This window comes from Gigantopelta aegis, chromosome 4, assembly GCF_016097555.1.
Source record: "Gigantopelta aegis isolate Gae_Host chromosome 4, Gae_host_genome, whole genome shotgun sequence".
NCBI lineage: Eukaryota > Metazoa > Mollusca > Gastropoda > Neomphalida > Peltospiridae > Gigantopelta > Gigantopelta aegis.
The window spans coordinates 117178329-117198964 of record NC_054702.1 but is presented as its reverse complement, the minus strand read 5'-3'; the positions used below and the strand labels follow the sequence as shown (position 1 = coordinate 117198964).

At 38.8% G+C, this 20636-nt stretch overlaps 1 non-coding gene across 1 annotated transcript; it reads left to right on the top strand.

Moving 5' to 3' along the window:
• Window positions 1–9769: 9769 nt before the first annotated feature.
• Trnar-ucg lies at window positions 9770–9842 on the top strand. The gene has a single exon. It is a non-coding gene; the product is annotated as a tRNA-Arg (tRNA).
• The last annotated feature ends 10794 nt before the right edge of the window (window positions 9843–20636 follow it).

Genomic DNA, 20636 nt, shown 5'->3' with positions numbered 1-20636 from the left:
TTGTAATAGCGAAGTGTGAAATAAAACATTGTAATAGCGAAGCGTGAAATAAAACATTGTAATAGCGAAGCATGAAATAAAACATTGTAATAGCGAAGTGTGAAATAAAACATTGTAATAGCGAAGTGTGAAATAAAACATTGTAACAGGAGCATGAAATAAAACATTGTAATAGCGAAGCGTGAAATAAAACATTGTAATAACATTGTAATAGCGAAGTGTGAAATAAAACATTGTAATAGCATGAAATAAAACAGCGTGAAATAAAACATTGTAATAGCGAAGTGTGAAATAAAACATTGTAATAGCGAAGTGTGAAATAAAACATTGTATTAACAGGAGCATGAAATAAAACATTGTAATAGCGAAGCGTGAAATAAAACATTGTAATAGCGAAGCATGAAATAAAACATTGAAATAGCGAAGTGGGTAATAAAACATTGTATTAACAGGAGCATGAAATAAAACATTGTAATAGCGAAGTGTGAAATAAAACATTGTATTAACAGGAGCATGAAATAAAACATTGTAATAGCGAAGTGTGAAATAAAACATTGTATTAACAGGAGCATGAAATAAAACATTGTAATAGCGAAGTGTGAAATAAAACATTGTATTAACAGGAGCATGAAATAAAACATTGTAATAGCGAAGTGTGAAATAAAACATTGTAATAGCGAAGTGTGAAATAAAACATTGTATTAGCAGGAGCATGAAATAAAACATTGTAATAGCGAAGCGTGAAATAAAACATTGTATTAGCAGGAGCATGAAATAAAACATTGTAATAGCGAAGTGTGAAATACTGTAGTTGAGTGAAATCTCCCAAGCCCTCCATCCTCACCCCACCCCCTCTTCTGCTGTCTGTGGCAAAGCAACAAACACGCCTGCCGAATACAGTTTTGCACATGAGAGCATATATATATATATATATATATATATATATATATATATATATATATATATATATATATATATATATATATATATATATATATATATATATGTATGTATGTATGTATTGATATATATATGTATTGATGTTTGAATATCTATATATTGTATGTATGTGGAGGTTGACTGTTACATACATAGACATTAACGCACTGGCGCAGGAGATAATTAAATCCTTTTTGGCCTCACAAATTGTCCCATGCCGTTGCTGGGACTCGAACTTGTGGCACCGAATCGCCCGCAAATTGCAAGACTAACCACGATACGCTCTGAGCTATCGAAGCTTCCATGCTTTCATGTCTGTCTGTCTGTCTGTCTGTATGTATGTCTGTATATAAACACACATCTACTGAAAACATTAATATCGCCGCAGTCCACATAGGAGGCCGGCTCATGCTGCCTTGTGAAAGTTTTGACTACATCTCAAATTACGTTCTATTCACTTAATACTAAGATGGGCAAACGTAACGGAGGTAACTCGCCACCCCCACTTTCCAACCCAACCACACCGGTTCTGCCTGAATGATAATTACATGTCATTATGATGCTACTCTTTTATCTCAATTGTGCTCACACCCGTAAAGCCCATTAGTCTTGTATAAGAACCATCGAGTCGTACATCACAAATTAATCTCTCAATTGTGTTCACACCTGTAAAGCCCATTTTCTTCTATAAGAACCATCAAGTCATACATCACAAATTAATATCTCAATTGTGTTCACACCCGTAAAGCCGATTTTCTTCTATAAGAACCATCAAGTCATACATCACAAATTAATATCTCAATTGTGTTCACACCCGTAAAGCCGATTTTCTTCTATAAGAATCATCAAGTCATACATCACAAATTAATATCTCAATTGTGTTCACACCCGTAAAGCCCATTTGCCTTGTATAAGAACCATCAAGTCATACATCACAAATTAATCTCTCAATTGTGTTCACACCCGTAAAGCCCATTTGTCTTCTATAATAACCATCGAATCATACATTACAAATTAATCTCTCAATTGTGTTCACACCCGTAAAGCCCATTTGTCTTCTATAATAACCATCGAATCATACATTACAAATTAATCTCTCAATTGTGTTCACACCCGTAAAGCCCATTTGTCTTCTATAATAACCATCGAATCATGCATTACAAATTAATATCTCAATTGTGTTCACACCTGTAAAGCCCATTTGTCTTCTGTAATAACCATCAAGTCATACATCACAAATTAATCTCTCAATTGTGTTCACACCCGTAAAGCCCATTTGTCTTCTATAATAACCATCGAATCATACATTACAAATTAATCTCTCAATTGTGTTCACACCCGTAAAGCCCATTTGTCTTCTATAATAACCATCGAATCATACATTACAAATTAATCTCTCAATTGTGTTCACACCTGTAAAGCCCATTTGTCTTCTGTAATAACCATCAAGTCATACATCACAAATTAATATCTCAATTCAGAATGTACAGGACACAATATTTCACGCGATCCGTCGTTCTGTTCGCGTATAGGTTACGCAAATTTAAATTCACGCGAACCGCCAGTCGGTTACGTAGCAAACCGTTATATGTTCTCAAAATCACTTCACCAACTAACAAAGAAACTGCTCTTTTTATTTTATATTTTATTTAACTAAAGTATCTGATGGAAATACAATTATTAAAATATAGGCTACGTTCACTGCAAGTTTTAGTTGGTTGAATACGTTACGTAATACGCAAATAGAATTATTAAAATATAGGCTACGTTCACTGCAAGTTTTAGTTGGTTGAATACGTTACGTAATACGCAAATAGAATTATTAAAATATAGGCTACGTTCACTGCAAGTTTTAGTTGGTTGAATACGTTACGTAATACGCAAATAGAATTCGCGTAAACAAACAATCGGTTACCAAGGTAAAATTGTGTGACCCTACTTTAAACCAATTTTAAATATTGTCCACTGTAAGACAAACAACGCAAGAATTGTGTATTTGGTAGTAAGTTTGATATGGGGGGGGGGGTGGGGGGAATAGATGACATGTAAATTACTTTTTTCTAAAACATGATATTGTGCATGTCGTATAGTCCTACTTTTGGAATAGAAAGTGTACATAGGACAGTATCGGTACATATATTTAGCTATCTTTACACTATGCCGAGTAGCGTATTGTTGTATTGTGTTAGTCACCTAACCGGCGTGTTGTCACTGTTATATTTATACACACCGTGTCACGAGGTAAGGGTTGAGTTATCGAATGGACGTCCGTGTGTCATTATCCCATGTTTTACCGGATGCTCATTATATGATGATATACTAGTAATTTACTCTCATACTTACAGCCAAACACTGTTCTAGCAGGAAGCCATGTTCAGCCGACTCATAACAATGTTATAACTATATTTGATATTATATAGTCTCGTCACCATGTGTCTTCACTGGAAGTAGTGTGTACAATTTACAAATGTATATAGCTATTGTGACTCATGTCTGTTTTTTGCAAAGAACTATTGTCATTGTATATGTCCATTGTATAATCATTCCTTATATATTGTCGTCTGATGGTCTGGGAGTACCGAAACAAAGTTTCAAACTTTTAATGGGCTGAAAGACATCGATTAATTAGAAAGGAAACCCGCCTAGCATTATGCTAGATAGATAAATAGATAGTGTAATGTTCTGGTTCAACAAACTCATATTAAAAATGATAGTGGCTTTAATTCACTGAGAACATAGACTTGTCGTCTGCCTGGCTATGACATAACCCTAGGATACCTTCTTGGCATTATTATATTAGCACTGTTATTACCTTTTATTACTATATATTAAAAAATATTAATTATGTTAAATATTTTATGCCATAGGCATTGTTATTATGTTTTATATATATGATTATGAATACTGTCCGATATCCATCTTGTTTAGGAGAGCACTTATATAGGCTCTGCCTGCTGTGCAATCCTTTTGATTCTTTTTTTATCAATAAAATATCTCAAAACAAATATTAGCACTTCCGATAATGGTAACTAAACGATAATAGTTTCTATATCGCTACTGGTATCAATGCTATAAACATTACAGATAGACAGACAGATAGACAGATAGATAACTACATGTATTTGTGAAAATTAACATGATTACAGTACAACCAATAGCTCACAATAAATACATGTGGTCTCGTGGCCTAATAGATAAGGCGTCTGACTCAGAAGATTGCGAGTTCGAATCTCGTCAGGGTCGGTATTTTAAAGTGTGTTAGTCTTTTCACGTCTTAATTTTTAGTTATCGTTACATGCATATGTTAAACATGATATAACATATATAATATAAAGTGCATTTAGGCCCAATTTCTAACAATTGTTTATTTTCAGTATATTTGTGTACATTCATATTTATAATTTAAAGTGCATTTAACTGAATATATGGAATTCTAGTTACACATAGTCATAAATGCTGTTGCATATCTTCATAATAACAAAGCTGTGGGCATCGATGAAATTACGAATGAATATCTTAAATATGTTCCCATAGTTACACTGTTATTTAACCTAATTTTTAATAATGGGACATAACTCGTATTATCAAACCAATATACAGGAAAAAAGGAAACCCAAAAGATCCTGAATCGTATAGACCTATTTCAATCGTAAGTTGTATCGCAAGAATTATAGTATAACTGACCATATCCACATAGAACGCCAAGTGCGACGTTACACTTCGTGACGTCATCGATTGGCGTACTACACCCTTACAGGAAAGTCAACCAAACGAGTTGAGTGATAAAAAAATTAAGATCGATTATGGGTAATAAAAAGGATATTAATCTCGCTACCATTTCGTATCATGTTTATGTTTCTTAAAAAATAATTTTCATTGTCATTTACTAAAGCTCGTGACAACTGAAAATGATTTCACTCTGAACATAAATATGATACGAAATGGAAGCTCGTTTAATATCCTATAATTCTGCTTACGTATTGTCAAGACGGTATACGCCAAGGCGAAAATATTTCACCTATTTTATTTGCTATGTATCTAAACGATTTAGAAGATTCATTAACAGACAATGCAAATAATGTAATAAGGTTAAACTAGAGAATCAAAATAACAATAGTGATTTGTTTATTGTTATTACTATTTCATTTTATGCTGATGACACAATATTTTAGGTTGAATATATAAAAAAAACTTTAAAAAATTACTAAATGTTTCTTTTCGAAATATTTAAAAAAAAAAAAAAAAAGTAAATTAAAAGTAAATACTAGTACTAAAATACTTATCTTTGGTCCAAAACTACCTGATAATCTGATATAAAATTATATATTGTAGATAGCTATAAATACCTATGCATTTTATAGAAAAGGATAATTTATTCAACCAAACAAGACCCTTATATCGCAAGCTTAAAGGAATGACTTTGCTAAAGATTAGGACTGGAAATTGCTTGAATTACAAGAAATCTCTAAACTTGTGTCACAATCATTACACATTTTACTGGGTAATATAGAGATCATAGACAGTGGTATCTTGGTGTCATACCGTAGTGAACGCAATAAAACAGTGTTCAATTTTATAAAAGTCCTCCTGTCCCGAACGGAGGAGCCGGCCGAGGCCTGCACCTGTGTCCACGACCTATGTCCATGACAGGCGTGCGCTAAAACAGCTTTCTCTGAATGTGCACGTCAATCCCTATACCATACAAAAGTCCGGTCTGAAACTGAAAATGATGTTTTACAGTAACAACAGTTCACATTAATAATTAACGGCCTCGTGGCCTAATGGATAAGGCGTCTCGTCGGGGTCAATTCTTTTTAATGTTTAAAAAGTATAAGTTTGTCGATAAACTAGTCCAATTGTTTATTTTTAGTATATTTGTGTACATTCCTATTTATAACATAAATGCATTTAACTGAAGATATGGAATTCTAGTTGCAGACAGACAAGCAGAACTCAACAGTTGTACAGTGCGACTGGTCACTTTGACAAGATGGTGGAAGGTTGAAGAAAATTTTACTCCGGTCTCTTTTAATACTTTTTGTGTGTTTTAATATAATTTATTAACTGTGGATATATGGCGTTTCATACAACAGGATAACTTAATCCCAAAAACAGGATCAGCAAATAAGCAGAAGGGTGGGAAGAAAAGGAAATCAACGTCAAGTCGAAGCAAGCAATGGACAAGATGGCGTCGGCTTCTGGCCTCAGACCACAATTAATTTCACTATGTTTTCTCATGTAGCCCCAGTGGTTGTAGCACTTTTATTAATTTCACCAGGCCATTAGCATTTCACAGGAAACATTACCTGCCTAGGCCCAATGAACACTCAAAAGGACGACCTCTGTTGTCCAACTCTTTTCCGCGTTATATCAATGTAAACAAACACACGTAGGCTAAGCGACCGAATGACACCTATTTCTGTGCATTTTACACAAATGTTTCATGACTTCAAGGTGCTCTGGGGGACAGTATGCAGTATCCAGTGTAAACCAAGTGCACATATTCAATAACTGCATTCTCTTACCTGTCAAACCTAGTGTAACAATCCAGTATACAAAGCAGCTCCCCAGACATTAATCCTTAACAAGAAAACTGTATTTTCTCGCATTCGTGGATAACTCTAGTCTGATGCCTTCTTTGAATGATGTGTCCAACACACAGTCGCAAGTTTTCTTTAACCCTTCGATGACGCCCTCACCGGAATATGGAAACCCAGCCTATCAAGTTCAGCCAATATTACAGGGACAAACGTTACAACAGCAAATTCCACCATTAAATGGACCAATCAGGCATTTCAAAAACTTCAGGAAATTTCGAATACACTTGCTGTTACTTCACAAAAGACAGATAAAATAGAAGGGATTGAGAAACGGCTGCTAGCTATTGAACTTAATGTCCATGATTTTAAAACTCAGCTGAACGACAGTATCAAGAAAATCTCTGAGTTAGAAACATACATAAACATGCATAAACTTTGTTAACGCTAGCTTCGAAGAAGCCCTGACCGAAAGAAAGAAAATGGCGGACGTTGTGGATGATATGAAGGAAGAGGTAAACCGGGTTCGGAAAGGGTTTGACGATGTCAGTAGCTTTCGCCGTGAAGATCTTTATGAAAGCGTGTTAGATCTTCAGACAAACATTTTATCGAAGGCAGACGGTCCAATAACAAATATCCTGCTTACTTATGTCAAGACGGTGTACGCCAAGACTTAAATCTTTCACCTATTTTATTTGCTATGTATCTAAACGATTTAGAAGATTCATTGTAATGGGATCAAACTAGATTATCAAAATAACAATAGTGATTTATTTATAGTTATTACTATTTCACTTTATGCTTATGACACAGTAATTTAGGCTGAATCTAAAACAAACTTACAAAAATCACTACATTTCTTCAGAATATTGTTTTTAAACAAGGAAATTAAAAATAAATACTAGTATTAAAATACTTATTTTTAAAAGATATTAAAGATATAAAATTATATATTGTAGATAGTTATAAATACCTAGGCATTTTATAGAAAAGGATCATTTATTCAACCAAACAAGACCCTTATATCGCAAGCTTAAAGGAATGCCTTTGCTAAAGATTAGGACTGGAAATTGCTTGAAATTTTGTCACAACCCTTACACATCTTATTGGCTAAAATAGACAGTGGTATATTGGTGTCATACTGTTACCGAAGGTTCTATATATAGCAAAGAAGACTTCAGCTGGGGTTTAAGGTTTTTATTCAGGGATCACCTGGAGGGATGTGAAGATCCCGATGTTTATAAAAACATCCGCACACAAATATATATCTCTATAACGACCCTGAATAACAAAAGAACATAAAATCAGTTACATTTTCCAGGTTAAGTACAATTTACTTCAATATTATATTACTAATGTACATTTAACACACATACATTTCAATTCAGACTCAAATCAAATATAATTATAATTCAAAGGTTAATTTAATTATCATATCATTTCTATGGAAAAATATCCGCCCCCCCCCCCCCCCCCTCCCTAACCCTAACCCTAACCTTAACCCCAACCCTAACCCCAAATCGAACCCTAACCCTAACCCCTTAACCCTAACTAAAAATAATAATGGAGGGGACCGGGCGGATATTATACCCTAGTTTACTACTTAAAACCACTAGAAGTCTACACCCATTAAAGACATGGAAAAAACTGCAGCAATACAACCCCTTGGTGAGAGGAGAGATGCCAAGATCATGATCCAGGCAGAGAAATTCAGGTACCTGCCCAATCATCCAATGAAACAAAGAATGGATGGTCTGACAAAGAATCGTCTCAAACGTAGCAGTTTCATCCACCAAAGCAGAAGACTTACTAGAGAACACCAAGCTAACCCGTTACCAAAGACACTTCCATTTTGCCCAACAGATCTTCCACAACCATGGAATGATGAACAAGCCAATCTACAGATCAGCATGTCTGTCCCACAGTTGGCTTCAGCAGACTCCCAAAACGACCTGGTCAAACGGTCACTGGCAATGGCTATGATCAGTGACCGGTACCCAGAAGAATCTTGGATCCATGCATACACTGATGGTTCGTCAACAAATGCTGTGGCCAATGGAGGGGCAGGCATATTTATCAAGCTCCCTTCAAGAAATACCCTAACTGCAAAAGTACCAACCGGCACCCACAGTTCCAACTACAATGCAGAAACCCATGCACTTATTCAGGCTGCTACAATGATCAAGGATGCAAAAGAAGACTGTCAACAAGTTGTCTTCCTCACAGATGCTCTCTCAGTCCTACAAGCCTTGCAAGGGGAAAAACTTCCTCACCTGAATGAAGCCATGCAAGAGGTAGCAAAGGAAAGACGAGTAGCTCTACAGTGGATCCCAGCACATTGTGGGATTCCAGGAAATGAGGAAGCAGACAGGCTAGCCAAGCTAGGAGCTAATCATGTACAGCCCAGCAACAACATTAGCTTCTCAGAGAAGAAAACCTTGATAAAGGCAGCCAACAGACCCAGGACAGAACAAGATGATTACCACCTTCTCAGTCGCTTGGAACAAGTAACTCTGTTGAGACTCCGGACAGGCCACAACCGACTGAATGCTCACATGTTCAGAAAGTTTAAACTTGCAGCAACACCAACCTGCAGTTGTGGCCTGGAAGACCAAACAGCAGAACACATCTTACAGGCGTGTCCAATTCATCAAGACCTGAGACAAGCTGAGTGGCCAATCGAAACTGCCATACACACCAAACTCTATGGAAAGAGAGGCGAACTGGAAAAAACAGCTCATTTTATCTTACAGACTGGACTATTGGTCTAAATTGTGAAAGAGAAAAAAAAAAAAAAAAAAAAAAAAAAACTACTTAAAACACATGGTTATATCTTAAAATATATGTTTGTATTTACCTGTGCTGTTAATAACTGTGCCGTGCAGAACTTGATCAACTATAAAACTCGCAATGCTGAAAACCACCTGTCTTGCTTGAATGTTTAAAAGTCTCTGACTCCAGACAACACCAGGTAACAAAAGAAACAATAGATGAGCTTACTACTGAACGATTACCTGGCCTGAACACTGGGTTGAGGGTGAACACAACCCAAGCTGACACTACCAAAGACACAGGAAAACAATAGAAACAAAATAAGAAACAGCTTTGCACTATTAGAGTTAGAAAGAATAAAATATATGTAAAGTGTTTTAAAATTGTAGTGTATGTGATATGCAATTTAAAACATCCGGTTACAATACCGTAGTCAGTGCAGAAATAAAATTAAGTATAAAACAGTGTCTGAAACTGAAAATGACGTTTTACAGTAACAACAGTTCTCATTAATAATTAACGGCCTCGTGGCCTAATGGATAAGGCGTCTGACTTCGAATCAGAAGATTGCGAGTTCGAATCTCGTCGGGGTCGAATTTTTAAAGTTTAAAATGTATAAGTTTATTGATTAAATAGTCCAATTGTTTATTTTTAGTATATTTGTGTACATTCATATTTATAACATAAAATACATTTAACTGAAGATATAGAATTTTAGTTGCTAACGGACAGACCAGACAAACATAATTCCGTAGTTCTACAGTGCGACAGTATCCAGACACAAACACAGTAATCTCTAGTCTTCATAATAACAAAGCTATGGGCATCGATGAAATGGTCATGGTCATATGGTTTTACGTGCACATTCAGAAATCGATGAAATTCCGAACAAATATCTTAAATATGCTGAAAGCAAACCCGTTCCCACAGTTACACTGTTATTTAACCTAATTTTTAATAGTGGAATATAACTCGTATTATCAAACCAATATTTTTTTTTTTTTTAAAGTTTAGATATAAATGGAAAATGTCTAAGAATTATTTATAATACGTATCAAGGAATTAAGGCATGCATTCGTCACAATAACGAATATCCTGCTTACTTATATCAAGACGGTGTGCACCAAGGCGAAACTCTTTCACCTATTTCATATGCCATGTTCCTAAACGATTTAGAAGATCCATAAAAAGATAAACACTGTAATGGGATCAAACTAGAGTGAAAATAACAATAGTGATTTATTTGTAGTCATTACTTTATTACTTTATGCTGGTGATACAGTAATTTAGGCTGAACCTAACACAAAAAAAACTTACAAAAATCACTAAATGTTTTTTTCAGAATATTGTAAAAACAAAAATAATACTAATAAAAAAAATAATAATAAATACTAGTACTAAAATACTTATCTTTGGTTCAAAACCGCATAAAAATGAAAAGATATCAAAGCTATAAAATGATATATGTATATAGCTATATATAAATACGGGCCTCAGAGGCGTTGTGGTTAAAGCATCGGTGATGATGGGAGATAAGGCTGGTACAGTGGTAGCTACAGGCTTTATAGCCTGGTACCGGTTCCCATCCAGAGGCGTTGTGGTTAAAGCATCGGTGATGATGCGAGATAAGGCTGGTACAGTGGTAGCTACAGGCTTTATAGCCCGGTACCGGTTCCCATCCAGAGGCGTTGTGGTTAAAGCATCGGTGATGATGGGAGATAAGGCTGGTACAGTGGTAGCTACAGGCTTTATAGCCCGGTACCGGTTCCCACCCAGAGGCGTTGTGGTTAAAGCATCGGTGATGATGGGAGATAAGGCTGGTACAGTGGTAGCTACAGGCTTTATAGCCCGGTACCGGTTCCCACCCAGAGGCGTTGTGGTTAAAGCATCGGTGATGATGGGAGATAAGGCTGGTACAGTGGTAGCTACAGGCTTTATAGCCCGGTACCGGTTCCCACCCAGAGGCGTTGTGGTTAAAGCATCGGTGATGATGGGAGATAAGGCTGGTACAGTGGTAGCTACAGGCTTTATAGCCCGGTACCGGTTCCCACCCAGAGGCGTTGTGGTTAAAGCATCGGTGATGATGGGAGATAAGGCTGGTACAGTGGTAGCTACAGGCTTTATAGCCCGGTACAGGTTCCCACCCAGAGGCGTTGTGGTTAAAGCATCGGTGATGATGGGAGATAAGGCTGGTACAGTGGTAGCTACAGGCTTTATAGCCCGGTACCGGTTCCCATCCAGAGGCATTGTGGTTAAAGCATCGGTGATGATGGGAGATAAGGCTGGTACAGTGGTAGCTACAGGCTTTATAGCCCGGTACAGGTTCCCATCCAGAGGCGTTGTGGTTAAAGCATCGGTGATGATGGGAGATAAGGCTGGTACAGTGGTAGCTACAGGCTTTATAGCCCGGTACCGGTTCCCACCCAGAGGCGCTGTGGTTAAAGCATCGGTGATGATGGGACATAAGGCTGGTACAGTGGTAGCTACAGGCTTTATAGCCCGGTACCGGTTCCCATCCAGAGGCATTGTGGTTAAAGCATCGGTGATGATGGGAGATAAGGCTGGTACAGTGGTAGCTACAGGCTTTATAGCCCGGTACCGGTTCCCATCCAGAGGCGTTGTGGTTAAAGCATCGGTGATGATGGGAGATAAGGCTGGTACAGTGGTAGCTACAGGCTTTATAGCCCGGTACCGGTTCCCACCCAGAGGCGTTGTGGTTAAAGCATCGGTGATGATGGGAGATAAGGCTGGTACAGTGGTAGCTACAGGCTTTATAGCCCGGTACCGGTTCCCATCCAGAGGCGTTGTGGTTAAAGCATCGGTGATGATGGGAGATAAGGCTGGTACAGTGGTAGCTACAGGCTTTATAGCCCGGTACCGCTTGCCACCCAGAGGCGTTGTGGTTAAAGCATCGGTGATGATGGGAGATAAGGCTGGTACAGTGGTAGCTACAGGCTTTATAGCCCGGTACCGGTTCCCATCCAGAGGCGTTGTGGTTAAAGCATCGGTGATGATGGGAGATAAGGCTGGTACAGTGGTAGCTACAGGCTTTATAGCCCGGTACCGGTTCCCACCCAGAGGCGTTGTGGTTAAAGCATCGGTGATGATGGGAGATAAGGCTGGTACAGTGGTAGCTACAGGCTTTATAGCCCGGTACCGGTTCCCACCCAGAGGCGTTGTGGTTAAAGCATCGGTGATGATGGGAGATAAGGCTGGTACAGTGGTAGCTACAGGCTTTATAGCCCGGTACCGGTTCCCATCCAGAGGCGTTGTGGTTAAAGCATCGGTGATGATGGGAGATAAGGCTGGTACAGTGGTAGCTACAGGCTTTATAGCCCGGTACCGGTTCCCACCCAGAGGCGTTGTGGTTAAAGCATCGGTGATGATGGGAGATAAGGCTGGTACAGTGGTAGCTACAGGCTTTATAGCCCGGTACCGGTTCCCACCCAGAGGCGTTGTGGTTAAAGCATCGGTGATGATGGGAGATAAGGCTGGTACAGTGGTAGCTACAGGCTTTATAGCCCGGTACCGGTTCCCATCCAGAGGCGTTGTGGTTAAAGCATCGGTGATGATGGGAGATAAGGCTGGTACAGTGGTAGCTACAGGCTTTATAGCCCGGTACCGGTTCCCACCCAGAGGCGTTGTGGTTAAAGCATCGGTGATGATGGGAGATAAGGCTGGTACAGTGGTAGCTACAGGCTTTATAGCCCGGTACCGGTTCCCATCCAGAGGCGTTGTGGTTAAAGCATCGGTGATGATGGGAGATGAGGCTGGTACAGTGGTAGCTACAGGCTTTATAGCCCGGTACCGGTTCCCATCCAGAGGCGTTGTGGTTAAAGCATCGGTGATGATGGGAGATAAGGCTGGTACAGTGGTAGCTACAGGCTTTATAGCCCGGTACCGGTTCCCATCCAGAGGCGTTGTGGTTAAAGCATCGGTGTTGATGGGAGATAAGGCTGGTACAGTGGTAGCTACAGGCTTTATAGCCCGGTACCGGTTCCCATCCAGAGGCGTTGTGGTTAAAGCATCGGTGATGATGGGAGATAAGGCTGGTACAGTGGTAGCTACAGGCTTTATAGCCCGGTACCGGTTCCCATCCAGAGGCGTTGTGGTTAAAGCATCGGTGATGATGGGAGATAAGGCTGGTACAGTGGTAGCTACAGGCTTTATAGCCCGGTACCGGTTGCCATCCAAAGGCGTTGTGGTTAAAGCATCGGTGATGATGGGAGATAAGGCTGGTACAGTGGTAGCTACAGGCTTTATAGCCCAGTACCGGTTGCCATCCAGAGGCGTTGTGGTTAAAGCATCGGTGATGATGGGAGATAAGGCTGGTACAGTGGTAGCTACAGGCTTTATAGCCCGGTACCGGTTCCCATCCAGAGGCGTTGTGGTTAAAGCATCGGTGATGATGGGAGATAAGGCTGGTACAGTGGTAGCTACAGGCTTTATAGCCCGGTACCGGTTCCCATCCAGAGGCGTTGTGGTTAAAGCATCGGTGATGATGGGAGATAAGGCTGGTACAGTGGTAGCTACAGGCTTTATAGCCCGGTACCGGTTCCCATCCAGAGGCTTTGTGGTTAAAGCATCGGTGATGATGGGAGATAAGGCTGGTACAGTGGTAGCTACAGGCTTTATAGCCCGGTACCGGTTCCCATCCAGAGGCGTTGTGGTTAAAGCTTCGGTGATGATGGGAGATAAGGCTGGTACAGTGGTAGCTACAGGCTTTATAGCCCGGTACCGGTTCCCACCCAGAGCCACTTTTAACGACTCAATGGGTAGGTGTAAGACCACTACACCCTCTTTAAAAAAATACTCTCCTGGACGTGCGCTAAAACAGCCTGATCTGAATGTGCACGTCAATTCCTATACTATACCATACCATACCATACCATACCATACTATACCATATAAAAGTCCGGTCTGAAACTGAAAATTATGTTTTACAGTAACAACAGTTCACATTCATAACAACACTTCACATTAATAATTAACGGGCTCGTGGCCTAATGGATAAGGCGTCTGACTTCGAATCAGAAAATTGCGAGTTCGAATCTCGTTGGGGTCTAATTTTTAAAGTTTAAAATGTAACAGTTGTTTATTTTTAGTATATTTGTGTACATTCATATTTATAACATAAAGTACATTTAACTGAAGATATGGAATTTTAGTTGCTAACGGACAGACCAGACAAATAATTCTGAAGTTCTACAATGCGACAGTATCCAGACACAAAAACAAGTAATCTCTAGGCTTCATAATAACAAAGCTATGGGCATCCTTGAAATGGTCATGGTCATATGGTTTTACGTGCACATTCAGAAATCGATGAAATTCTTAAATATGCTGAAAGCAAACTCGTTCCCATAGTTACACTGTTATTTAACCTAATTTTTAATAATGGAATATAACTCGTATTATCAAACCAATACACAGGAAAAAAGGAAACCCAAAAGATCATGAATCGTATAGACCTATTTCAATCGTAAGTTGTATCACAAGAATTATAGTACAACTGACCATATCCCCCCCCCCCCCCCCCCCCCCCCCCTCTCCCCATATATGCCTTACTTGAAATTGTAAAACAAGGGGAAACAACTGTGCTGGGCCTTTATTGACTGGTTTTAAAAGTATTCGACACACAGTTTGCTAATTGGTTTATGACAAAACAAATGGAAAATGTCTAAGAATCATTTATAATATGTATCAAGGAATTAAGGCATGCATTCGTCACAACAAATATTCTGCTTACTTATGTCAAGACGGTGTACGCCAAGACGCAAATCTTTCACCTATTTTATTTGCTATGTATCTAAACGATTTAGAAGATTCAATGTAATGGGATCAAACTAGAGTATCAAAATAACAATAGTGACTTATTTATAGTTATTACTATTTCATGTTCTGTTATTTTTTCTTTAAGAATATTGTTTTTTGAAAACGAATTTAAAAATAAATACTAGTATTAAAATACTTATTTTTGGTTCAAAACTACCTGAAAACCAAAAGATATTAAAGATATAAAATTATATATTGTAGATAGTTATAAATACCTAGGCATTTTATAGAAAAGGATCATTTATTCAACCAAACAAGACCCTTATATCGCAAGCTTAAAGGGGTGACTTTACTAAAGATTAGGATTGGAAATTGCTTGAAATTTTGTCACAATCCTTACACATCTTACTGGCTAACATAGACAGTGGTATGTTGGTGTCATACCGTAGTGAAAGCAGAAACGAAATTAAGTATAAAACAATGTTCAATTTGATAAAAGCCTTAACAAACATGCAAACAAAAGCACAGAAAAAACGGTGTTTTTCCTCCTGTCCAAAAAACGTCGCCACAAACAATTCAGAAAAAGTAGCTGACCTAAAAGAAGGGCCCAAATCCACGACGTCCGCCGTAGAAAAAAACATTCCGGAGTCAGACGCCATCTTCTCCTTCGGAAGCCATCTTCTCCTTCGGAAGCCATACGGATACACCGGACATCGGAGAAGATACCCAAATGGAAGTACGTCAAGCATCGCCCACCAACAGCGCCAAGCAGCTGGGTACATCAGGTAACCTCGAGGTCAAAAACAACTCAACAACAACGAATGCTACCAAACCCATTAAAACTAGGCAACCCCCCAAAACCCCAACGATTAGCTAAGTAGGAAAAAAAACCCCTCCAATCATTCAAAAACCTAAGTAAACATCAAGGTAGGAGCCCAGCAAAAACGCTTACCCGCCATCTCTTCTTAAAGACCAAAATGATAGTCAAAACTAGACAACAAAAGCCAACCAAAACGCCAGCCACAGCGCCCAAAGATAGTGTAGGCCCACCCACCCGTCCCACTACCTACACTACTAACACCGTCCCAAGCCCCTTCTACAAGGAAGTGCCAACAAAAACCGCTGGTAATATGAGAAACCAACCCAACGTCCAGAGAACCCCCCCCCCCCCCCCCCCCACCACCACCCCCGCCCCCACTAACAAATGGTTGGCCAAACTCCACCCACTACCAGCCCACGCCACCTCACTCCTAACTCTGAGAGAGGATAACCCCAACCTGTCTATCAGCGAGGTAACAACCTGGACAAACGGTTACCTCCTTATTACAACCACCTAACCAGGCAACCACTCTATCATAGTGCAAGGGCGCAGACACTCGCTCCTCCCATACGAGAAGAAACCAAGTACGTGCCACCACTGTCAGCAGTGGGGACACGGCGCCGCTAAATGCCGCCACTCCAACAATCTACCCACCTGCCACCGCTGCGGCCAAAAACATACCAGAGCCTCCATCAACTCACCCTGCACCAACCCCATCCAATGTCCCAATTGCCTGGACAGACACATTGCCCACGACCCCCGATGCCACCACTATCAAAGGGCGCTGCGGCAAATGAACCTTATAGATAAAAAAGAAAAAGTCACAATCAAACCAAAACCAACAGCAGAGACCAGCCTAGTAACGAAAACAATCTCCTACGCAGAAAAAGTCAAAACAACAGACCAAACGCAAGTCAACGAACTTAAAGCAATAATTGAAAACTTAGCCCTAGAGATCTCCTCCATCAAAGACGACATAAAAAAAAAAAAAAATAATAATAATAATAATAATAATAATAATAATAATAAATAAATAAATAAAAGTAAATAGAAATAAACAGACAAATATAACAAATAAAATAACTTCAGGATAGAATATGGGAGATACATCTCCACACACCCAAAATAAACAAAATATTCCTTAAAATAAGGGCCTTAGCGTTCTCCAATGGGACGCTAAAGGTCTCCACACAATGGGACATGGTGCCGAACTCATACAACTCATTAGCACCAATAACAACAAGCCAGATATCATATGCCTACAAGAAACTTGGTTAGGAAACGGCATCAGTAAAAATAAAACTACAAAATCTAAAACTTTCAAAATCCCAGGCTACACAACCTATTATAAACATAGAGAAAATAGCACCAGAGGTGGACTAGCCACACTTATTAAAAGCACTATACCACATAGTGAAATCAAATACAAGTCCATAAATGCCAATCTAGAAGTTCTAGGACTTACTATACTAAACGATAAAATGCCTATAGACGTTATTAACGTATATAGCCCACCAGGAACAGCCCATAAGCATCTAACTATAAATGATTACAATAAACTTATAAAACCAAACCATAACTTAATACTAGTAGGAGACAGACTTCAACAGCCACAACCCACTGTGGGGAGGTCAGCACTCCGACGCACAGGGAGACATACTGGAAGAATTCATCAACATACATAATCTAGTATGTCTCAACGATGGCAGTAATACCTTCTACCACGACCAATCGCCAAGCTCTTCTGCCATCGACCTCACTATAACATCTAATAACTTAGGCGCTAACGCCCAATGGGAAGTACTCAATGCCCTCAACAGCGACCACCTCCCCATCTTAATCAACTATAAAAGTAATGTAGAATACGCGGAAATAGAAAAATTCATACCTAAATTCAAATTTAGTAAAGCCAATTGGGCAGGCTTTACAAGCGAATGTAGCAAAATTAAACTAGAAGACAACATAAATATCGACGATGCTACTAACAAACTCACCAACGAAATAATTAAAATAGCAGAGAAAAATATACCTAAAACTAAACAACCTAGTAAAAATAAACCTGTTAGTTGGTGGACGGACGAAATTAAAACAAAATGCGGCTTCAGAAACAGGATGCGGAAACTCTTCAAAAAAACAGGTAAACAGGAATACCACTCTAAATATAAAATAGCAAAAAATTAAATAGGTAAATTAATTATTGAAGCTAAACAGGCCAGCTGGCAAACATTCTGCGGTGAAATAAATAATAGAACATCTATTAGAGAAATGTGGAAGAAAGTTCAAGCTATACAAGGACAACGCGCGACCACCACAGTCCTTCAAAAACATAAAACAGCAACCACTAATAAACAAAAAGCTGACCTTCTAAGTAAAACCTTTAGCAAAAACAGTAGTAACGAAAAGTTCCCTAAACAATTCTTTGATAAACTCAAGAAAGATAACTTCTTACCAAAAACTAATACTAATACGGCCAATCAGCCAAACAACGATAACCTAGAATTTAATAAACCACTAACATTGATAGAACTAAAAACTGCTCTTAAAGCTAAAAAAAAGTACCGCCACCGGGCCCGACCGAATTAGTCACACCCTGCTCAAGCACATGCCGGACGTAGCCCTAGAGGTAGTGTTATCGCTCTTTAACCGAATCTGGAGGGAGGGCCAACTGCCCACTGCATGGAAACACGCAGAATGCTTTAGTCTCCCTAAGGTGGGAAAAGACCACTCCCTCCCGGGAAGTTACAGACCGATAACACTTACGTCCCACATGTGTAAAACGCTAGAAACCATCATTAATAAAAGATTAAATAACTACTTACTAGAAAATAACCTAATTACAAATGTACAAAGTGGATTTAGATCCAAACATTCAACAATAGACCAAATAGTCAGATTTCAAAACAGTATAAACGATGCCTTCCGCAAATCTAATAAAGTATTAGCAATATTCATAGACATTGAAAAAGCATTTGATATGGTATGGAGACAAGGCCTACTCAATAAACTACAAACTAATGGAATTAAAGGAAACATGTTTAACTTTATCAATAATTTTATCCATAATAGATCAATCTCAGTCAGAGTAAACGGCCACTACTCAGATAAAACAGAAATAATTAACGGAATACCACAATTCTCGGTCCTATCACCAATCTTATTTAACATATTTATTAATGACATAACTAAAGCACTTAATGCTAAAGGTAAAATTAAATCAACCATTCCATTAAACACAGCACTGTTTGCCGATGACTGCGCCATCTGGCGCACAGGCAGAGTAACCAAGAATCTATTTAATTTAATGCAAGACGTTATGAACAAATTAAATAAGTGGGCCCTGGACTGGGGCATTAAATTATCTGAAACTAAAACAGTTTGTATGCTATTTAATAAAGTCAACTCGCCAGATAACCTTCAAATAACCTCAAATAATAAGCCAATCCCAAGAGTTAGCAAATTAAAATTCCTAGGAGTCACCTTCGACTCAAAACTAACCTTTAGTGATCATATTAATGATATTGTCAGACAAGCTAAAAAATACTCTAAACTTACTAAGAGCAATCTCAGGCACCAGCTGGGGAGCGCAAACAGAGGCAATGCTTATGGTTTACAAAGCATGTATACTCTCCAGGATAGACTATGGAGCCCAAGCCTACAGTTACGCCTCCCCAAAGCTACTGCAAAAACTAGATATCATCCAAAACTAAGCTCTTAGAACAATAGCTAAAGTTCCAGCTAATACTAGTGGCCAAAGCCTAGAAGTTGAATTTAACATTATGCCACTTAAATACCGTCGTAATCTTCAACATCTCAACTACCATCTTAAAATCCATTCGCTTAAATTAGATCACCCAGTTCAGGAACTTACCCCCATAATAGCAAAACCAGGGCTAGAATTTAAAACTAATAAAAAAACTTAATGATTCGTTTGCCACTAGGGCTAGTAAACTTGAAATAGAGGTAGGAATTGATAACACACCTGTGGCTCTATACCAACTCAACCAGCCAATTGAATGCCACACTCCATACCTAATCAAAAAAGCTACCGATCAAACCCCCTTTCCACCATTTAAGAAAGTCCTGTTTGAAGCCGCAGCTAATGAAAACTACCCTGAGTATATCTATATGTATACGGATGGCTAAAAAAATCCAGATAACGGTAGGGTTGGCTTCGCAATAGTTGAAAAAAAAATATCCAAACATTCTAAACTAGTTAAATATGCCAGGCTGTCAAATAATCTATCAGTCTATACAGCAGAACTGACAGCCATCTATGAAGCGCTAATCTGGATTAAAAATAAACAATACCCTAAAAGCGTTATCTTTTCAGATAGTCTTAGCTCCATCCAATCACTTCAAACTAATAAATCTACCAGGTCAGATATTCTCGCAGCTATCCATAATAAACTTCAAGAGATAAACCAGCTTAATCTAACAATAGTATTCGAATGGGTCCCAGCCCATGTAGGTATAATTGGCAATGAAATAGCTGACTATGGAGCCAAAACTGCACTTTCAATCACTAGTACCATTACAGCACTACCTTTAGGAATATCAGAACTAATGTTAAAAGCAAGAAAACACTACATTAATCAATGGCAGGCAAACTGGGACCTATCAACCAATACATGGCACTATAACATCAAGCCACTGGTCAACTCTATCCGACCTAAACACCCAAACACTTATGTGGATAAACTAATCACTAAACTACGCATAGGTAAATCTTCACAGCTTAACAACTGCTCTTTCACCAAACTAAATCCTGACTGCGAATGTGGCACCCGGGAGGA